Below are 9,104 nucleotides of genomic sequence, written 5' to 3' on the forward strand. Positions count from 1 at the left end.
AGAAAAAGATTATAGAAACAAAAGTGAAAGCTCGCTTTTTTCTTTTAGCTAAAAGTGGCTTTAAATAGATGATTTCAGTCTTAACTTTTGAGCCAAAATTCTCTTAGGTGCCTAATTTTTATTTGTGTAGTCGTTGGACAAAAACTACTCATACAAACTTTTTTGTTGCGTTAGGCTTGGGTATCGCGATATTTGAGTTTAGGTATTGCGATATCAAATTCTGTAACACCACACACCCGTACCCCACACCGAGACAGAATACGAGATGTTACCTAACTTGCACACATACATTCACACGTTTTCGAGTCACCAAATTAGGTCAAATTTAAAATTTTTTTGATATTTATCAAGAACTTCATAACAAAGGCCTAGAGGCTCCAAACGTTTATTCAAAACCATTCGGGAATGATTCGGATCTTCCCACAAACTCTGAGAAATATTACTAGACACAGGGGCACATGTCCGTGTCCTCCACCCATGTGGAATAAATTCTAAATTCACACCTACAGGGGTTTTCGCACGGCCTGATGCATGCCTGTGTCCTTCACACGGCCTTAACACACCTGTGTTCTAGCCCGTGTGCAAAAACCTGAACATTCTGTTTCTGACGTCAGCAATTCTTAAGGGTCACACGGCTAAGGCACACGCCCATGTGCTTGGCTGTGCCCTTCACACGGCTGAGACACACAGTCATGTCTCTACCCGTGTGTTTACTACCATACATACTGGCTTGCAAATTTTACGTGCAAGGGACACACGACCGGATCACACGCCCATGTGGTGTACCATGTGTCACACACGGCTTAGACACACGCTCGTGTATCTACCCGTGTGGACAAAATGAGGCTATTTACCAAACCTCTTTTCCACCTTTACATACATAACCTGCATAAAATCACTCTATACCAATATAAGGGCACATCACATAGCCAATATAGCCGCAACGGACAACATTTCATGTAATATCCCCTACCCATATTCATTGCCGGAATAGGGTACGAGGTATTACTGGAGTTTACGAATTAATTTTTTTTAGGAAAACTCAATATAATCCCTTTACAGATATCTAACCTTCCCTACAATATTATATCGAGACCAATCCAAATCAACCAATCCAATTCAACATATTTTCAAGATAGATTCATGCATTTTTATAAGATAACCTCATCACGTAACAAAACCAAGATTTGTTAACCACACCATTGGCTGACCTTACATCCATTTCATAGAATCATTTACTTTATTAGCTTATGCATGCCATTAATTTCCAAAATAAAGTTTCTTTATATACCGAAGTCCTGAGGTTGATAGTGTGATGTGTCTCCGACCAAATCCGACCTCTGAGCTCTTAACACTACAAAATAGAGGAAAAAGAAACGGGGTAAGCACTTTGTGCTTAGTAAACTCATGTAACAAAAATTGTACTTACCTAATATTTTCAACACAATACAATAAACATTCCTATATCCATTCAATGCATTATTACCCTAATATGCACAAACTCAACATTCAAGTTAGTACAATAATTTCCATGTACCAATATTATATACCATGATTGATGTACTCATCAATACCATGATTTTCATTCCCTTATTATTTTCCATATTTATCCCGTTGAATTTATCGGAATTTCGATGGATTTTCAGAGGTACACTTTTAGTGTACAATTCCGGGTCCGTCAATTCATATTCATGTGCGCCCATTTCCATTTCAGAGAACACACTCCCGCGAACCTCATCCTTACAGCGGGATTACCAGTCCAGGCTAAATCCCCTGCAACGACAATTACTCTAATTAGCTTGGATCTGAATTACCAGTCCAGGCTAAATTCAGACCCTAATTCGGATTACCCGTCCGGGCTAAATCCATTTTACATATATTCTTCGGGAGGGCTATATCAGGATAGGATCACCCGTCCGGGCTAGATCCTTTTTACCGTTAATTCCTTTTCAGAGATCCATCAAATTTTCCTTTCATTCAAACGAGATTTCTTCCCATTTTATCAAATATATCAATGTTTCATTAATTTTCATACAATGAACATTCAAATCATATTTACATCAATAACATACAACTCAAGCAATTTAAGAATATAATTCAAGTTACACGAACTTACCTTGATACTTGTTTGTAAAAAAAATCTACTAATCCTGAATTTTTTCCTTTCCTCGATCTAGCTTCGTATTTGAATCTTCTGGATCTAAATAAATAAATTTAATTATCAATTTAATATATTTCATGTTCATATGCAACATTCTCTATAATTCAACTATTATTTATAGTTCATTCAAAGCTGTCTACTTGAGTCATAGTCACTAAATTATTTTTATCTTGAGCTAAAGAACTCCAAATTAGGATCCGATAATTTTCTCTAAAACTAGACTCACATATATTCTTACCATAAAATTTTCACAATTTTTGGTTTAGCCAATCAGTACAGTTTATTATTTAAATTCACCCCTGTTCTGCTGTTGACAGTTCTGACCCTTCTTCACTAAAAGTTAGTTATCTCTTCATAAAAAATTCAAATGATGTTCTCGTTTATTTCTATTAAAAACAGGCTTATTAAGGACTTTATACATATAAATTTAAGCCCCTAATTGTTTTTCTTCAACTTTTTATGATTTTTCAAAGTCAGAACAGGGGAACCCGAATTCATTCTGACATTGTCTCACAAAATTATTCATTATATCTCAAAATTTACAAATCTATTGCTTACACTATTTCTTATATGAGAAACTAGACTCAATAAGCTTTAATTCCATATTTTGTTCATCTTCTAATTCGATTTCTACAATTTATGGTGATTTTTTCAAAGTTAGTCTACTGCTACTGTCCAAACTATTTTTGTGCAAATTGTTTATTACCAATTTTCCCCTAAGCTTTTAATAAATGATAATTTCGTGCCTACTCAATTAGCCTCTCAATTGAGATGATTTTTCTCAATTAACATTTTATTCTATCACCTTAAACTAGTTTACAACCTTTAGGAATCATAATTTCAACAATAGACTTTAATTCCAAGCATTTTCACAATTAGGTCCTAAAAATTAATTTCTATTGAAATTACCTGATAAAATCATCTCATAAACAAATTAAAGCTTTAATTTCATTCTATTTCATCATAAACTTACAGAACTCAACCATGGTGACTTTCAATTTCATCCATGAAATCAAAAACTAATGAATTTAATAGTAGGACCTAGTTGTAAAAGTCTTAGAAACACAAAAATTACAAGAAAAAGGCAAGGATTAACTCACTTGGTACAAAAATTATAAAATACCAGCTTAGAGAACCCTTCTATGGCGTTTTTAGCTGGTGGAATTGAAGAGAAATGAAGAGAAATCTAGATATTTCCTATTTAGTCCTAGCTTTCTTTAGTTAATTTTGCAATATTCCAATTTTACCCTTAATTTATTAATTTTCTACTGATTTCATACCCTTGACGTCCAGCCCAAATAAATTTTGGGTCTAATTGCCTTTTAAATCCTTTCTCATTAGACTCTTAAGCTATTTAATCATTCTAGCAACTTTTACACCTATTACAATTTAGTCCTTTTCATTTAATTGACTACACAAACATTAAAATTTCCTAACGAAAATTTAATACCACATTAATAACATTTCATAAATATTTATAAAATTATTTTCGACTCGGTTTTACGAGATAGAAGTCTCGATACCTTGTTTTTACCCAATTTCTTCAATAATTTCTTTTTCTAACTAACCACTAAATCGGTAAAATTTTTCTATCAATATTTTCATACGATTTTCCTATCATATCAATTTTCATGCAAAAATATTGAAATAAATTTCTCTTTAAATCGGATTTGTGGTTACGAAATCACTTTTCCGATAACTTTGAATTTAGACCATTACATTTCATTTGTGCAATTTACTCATCAATGAAAATATCATCTTCGATTTATAAATATCAAAATGAGTATTGACCATTATCTAATGCCTTATACAAAATTAAAGGTATTTATCCCAAGCCAACACATTTGGCTATTTCTCAATGACACCAAAATATTAAAGGCATGTTTGGTTGGATGTAATGGCTATGCCATTACATGCCTATTACCACCCTATTCTGCAGCCCCGCATAAACCAACGTTTGGTTCAATGGAATACCCTATTACGGAGATATTCCATTCCGGACTTAAACAGAGATTTTTAGGGATTTCTATTCCCTTCCCCCATCACCGTTTAGCTAATCGTTGCTTCAGGAATCCTATTTTGCCCTTACCAAAACTTCACCTCAAAAACACTCTCAATCGACAGCCATTTCACGTACCCTTCAACTCCGGCATTCCTCCCCCTCATCCAAGGTCAGGTAAATATTTTTGCTTCTGCTTCTTCATATCATCTTCATTTTTGCCTTTTCATTTTTTTTATGGTTAAACGAGTTTCTTCCTTACTGATTCATCGAAAGAAACAATTGCAGAACCTTGTAGAGTATCTCAACGATCTCACTCAAATCAGTAAAAAAATCAGCGTTTCAAAGCCCAGGCAAGTCCTTCATTCTTTTCCATTTCTGGATTATCTGTTGTGTGAACATGATGATTCTGATCTGTTGGCTTTTTTTTTTCTGTATCATAATCTCTATATGGCTTGGCATACATAAATCGATTTTGATTCTGCCATGAGATTAAGTTATTTCAATTATAGATGCATATTTTTGCCGATTTTTGTGCCTTTTTCCCTCTCTTTTATACTGCATGTGAAGTCTACATTTTGATTCTGCCATGAGTCGATTACCAAGTTTTGATAAGAAAGCATATTATTGGTAGAAGATATGCAATTATGCATTACGATTAACCTACTAAGAAGTTGAGAACCTAAAAAAAAGATTTTTTTGTTAGTGTTTATAATGCTTAATATTATTGGAAGATTCTTAAGCCTCCATAATCCATATAATCTTCTTGTACCGCATGAAACATTGATATAGCTTAGCGCCGCTACAAAAACATTGATATAGATCTTTTTGGTTTGGTAAAATTACTTATTTAAGTTTTTACATATTGATAAAATTTAATTAATGAAAGATTAAATTTTTGTTTTGGCTCCCAAAATTATTTAGTTCAATTTGTCCCTTCACTATAAAATTTGCGGCTTTGCCCTTGAATTATGTTAGAGGAAAATAGGGGACAAATTGAACACGGAGAGTGTTGTTTGGAAATTTCCAAAACTGGGAAATAAAGCATGGACAATTTCTCACCTTTACTGGTGGAATGAGATTTATTCAAAATGAATATATGTATGTACTTTACAGTCAAGCAGACAATTAGTCTGTTGTAGACTCCATCAACCCCAATAATGGAGAAGTGACAGTGTGTGTTCCGCGCAATAGTGGGGGTGAATTTGTGGGAAATCTGAGTCATGGAAAAGTTTTATCCTTAAGACTACACCCACCCTATTATGGAGTCTGTGTAAGCCATTGGAAATGTGATGTGGATTTAGTTTGGATGCATCCATGGCAGGGAAACACACATGCCATTTTTGTAACAAATTGTTTTGCTCCACATAAGTTTGAATATAAATATCACCCACCCTTTTCTTTTCGCTTAAGTTATGCTCCATAACCAATCTGGTTAAAATATTTTGGTAAGTGTTGCTACAAAAACTTAAAATTTGAACTTATTATTTTATATTTGGAGTGGTAGAATGATCCATATTCAGTTATTATTAAAAAAATTCTTGTCCATTTCTGGATTGCCTGATTGGTTCCTCTTTCTCTTAACTGGTTGATCGCATTGGCTTTATGCTTACGGTATACACTCATCCTAATAACATTCACTCTTTGCATCACTTAATTGATTCATCATTATAGAATATATTAACATTCTTTTTCCTTTTCTGTTAATTCATCATTTTCATAACTATATCAAAGTTAAAGGTTACTCCATCTCATACAAGTTTATTGCTTTTGATTTACTAGCTTTTAGTTACCGACATGTGATATATAGGATCTTATTATGGACTCGGAAAGTTGTCCATCGTCTGTTTTTTTTGAAGATGTTGTCTACACATTGTCCTCTTTAGACACAAATCGCTATCGTGGTAGGCTTGCATGTTAAACAAAATGCTTGACGTAGACAGCCTACTCAAAATTCTAGTATTTGTGCTTTCGTATGTATCCCAACTCTTAGAAGAGGAGCGCAAGTCCGGATCATGCATTTCAAGCCTGTTTAGTTCACTTTTCTTTTTAGCAGCGTTAGTAACTGTTCAGTTCACAACATAGTAAGTTTACAACTTGGTTGACAGAAGCGTGATGTAGAAGTTAACCATTGGTATCTGCAATGCAGCCACATGGTTTCTTTAACTGCTCCCCGGCGGTCGATGCTCCTCCTAGCATGACTATTTATACTTATATGGTGTTATCATGTTCTCTTTTTTTGGGGATTGTCTTTAAGTTTATGGAATTGACTATTTTTGCCTTCAATTTTCTAGGGAAAATCATTAGGGGAAAGTTTGTTCTTTTTAGGGTACATTATTATACGAATTCATATTCATCTTATACGAATTTTCTAGGGAAAATCATTATACGAATTAATTTAACAGAACAACTTAACTTGTTATATTATTAGGGTCATTAATAAAAGCGGAAGAAACAACCTTCAAACAAGTGGTGGGCTGAGAGTGAAGTCTGTACAAACTTTGACTGTCTTGATTCTTACACTTACAAAGTTACTTTGAGATTTTGAGATTGGTCAATTGTTTTTATTCTTTTTAAAACAAGTAAAAATGAAAGGGAAATGAATGGTAAAAATATTATAAAAGATGTTATATTAATAATCGGATTGTATTTTATTTTTTATTTAAAAAAATAAATAAATAAATTTTTGCATGTTAGATTAAATTGTAAATTAATCATTTTATTAAAAATTTTATTATTTTTACGGTTAAAACTGATACATGTATGTTAACATAAGTTTATTTTCTACTAAATCTCATTAAAAAAATTAAACTATTATTTATTATCATATTAAAAAATTAAATATAATATATTTATATAATTTCTATAATTAAACCTATGAGAAAGGGTAATATATTTGTATTATGGTATTTGAATGGTCCCATGGCTGAAATTATAAGTGAGGAGATAAAGGCTTTTTTTTTAAAGAATAATAAATATTTACAATGCTTGTCAGCTCAATATGAACTGTTGAATAAAACACTTTATAGGAATTGAAGATCTTGAACTGCGAAATAAAACACTCTATATGATTGATGGCATGTTGAGAATTTTGTATTCGAACTTTTACTAATATACTTTGTAAAAGCTTCATATTATACTTTCTTGTTGAGATAATCTTTGACTTTGACCTTTCTTACCAATATGTGTAGACTATATTTACTTTTCTTACAATTGTACATTTTCAAGGATTACATCCTTTCATGTCTCAATTTTAGGTAAAGAAAATAAAGTTATATATTTTAGTATAATCTCAATTTTAGTCTTCAGCGGTACATCTTATTAAAAATAAAAATAACCCCCGAAGTTCTTATAGCAAATCAATTATCACAATGTTGAGACTAATACTACTTTGTTAAACCACATTAAATTAAATTGTACCGTTAAGTTGGAATCTAGTTTATGGATGAATACGAATTAATCAACCCTTCAAATAATAGTAATGATTTTAAAAATCAAAGTTTGAAATTATGTAATTTGGATGTTGATGTATTTCAAGATTAGATGTGTAGCGACGTAAAAATTTCTGCTTTCGGTCGCTAATTAAGGCGATTATTTGAAAATTTAAACCGACTTTTGATTTTATTAGCAAAGGGAGTCGCCACCGATCCTTTTTTATAGGTGTGATCGGACACCTAATAAAATTATTTTAAAACAAAAAGAAGGCCAAATTTAAGTCTACGTGAAAGTCCAGAGAAAAATTGGGGTTCGGGAGTCAGTTACGCGCGAGGAAGGTATTAGCACCCTCGCGACGCCCAAAATTGGTATCTCATAAACATGTGTTGACTTGATTTTCAAAAATACGAGTTCAATATAATATTTAATCGTGATCCGATTGAAAAATGAGAATTTTTAGTTTTCGATTTTTTTTTAGAAAGGGTGTCCCGTTTTTTAACACAAGCCGACGAATTTCACCCACCATAGCGATGAAATCGATGGCTTAATATTAAATCGGTACATTGCCTTATTTTTGAAATTAATTAAAACATGAGAAAAAATATTCCTAAAGTGAGAAATTAAAAATAGATAAAGGACGCAAAAAAAATGATATCATTAATGAAAAATATTAACATGGAATACTAGAATATTAGAATAACAATAATAATGATATTTACAAAATAAAAACAAATCATGTACTAATAATAAAATAGGAAAAATGATATATTTGGTAATAATAATATAAAATAATAATATGTACATAAAAATACATGTATATATATGCATATAATAAAAGTATGTAATAATAATATCTACAATAAAAGAAAATATTAGGAAACGTACATAAAAAATATATACATAAAAAATTTACAACAATAATATAAAATAATGATATGTACAAATATATATATACATATGTACATAAAATATACACTAATATAATAATAGTTATAATAATACTAGCAATAGTAATAATTTGTAATAATAATATATACACAATATGGTATTTAAAATATATATATATATATATGTATATATAATAGTATTTAAGAATATATACATAAGAAATATATAACTAATGGCATTAAAAAATATATACATAATATATATAAAATACCTAAAAAAAGAAGGGGGAAAGAAGAGAGAAGGGAGGGGGGAAAGGAAATCCGGCCAAGGGGGGCCGGTCACCGGTCGATCATCGGTCGCCGCCGGCCACCGCCCACGGTGGCCGGAAAAGGTAAAATTTTTTTTAACAATATATGTATATATAAAGAAAGAAAAAAACAACACAAAAAAAAAAGAAAAAAAAGATTCGAAAGAAGAGGAAAAAAGAAAAAGATGCAACCTTTTTATTGATGTTTCTTTTGTGTTCAAAATTTGAAGGGATTTTTGTGTTTGTCTCCTTTTTCAATCTTTGTAAAAATCCCCCCTTACATGATTTTTGAATGGCTTTTTATAGCCATCTTT

This window comes from Gossypium hirsutum, chromosome A07 (genome assembly GCF_007990345.1).
Source record: "Gossypium hirsutum isolate 1008001.06 chromosome A07, Gossypium_hirsutum_v2.1, whole genome shotgun sequence".
Lineage (NCBI taxonomy): Eukaryota > Viridiplantae > Streptophyta > Magnoliopsida > Malvales > Malvaceae > Gossypium > Gossypium hirsutum.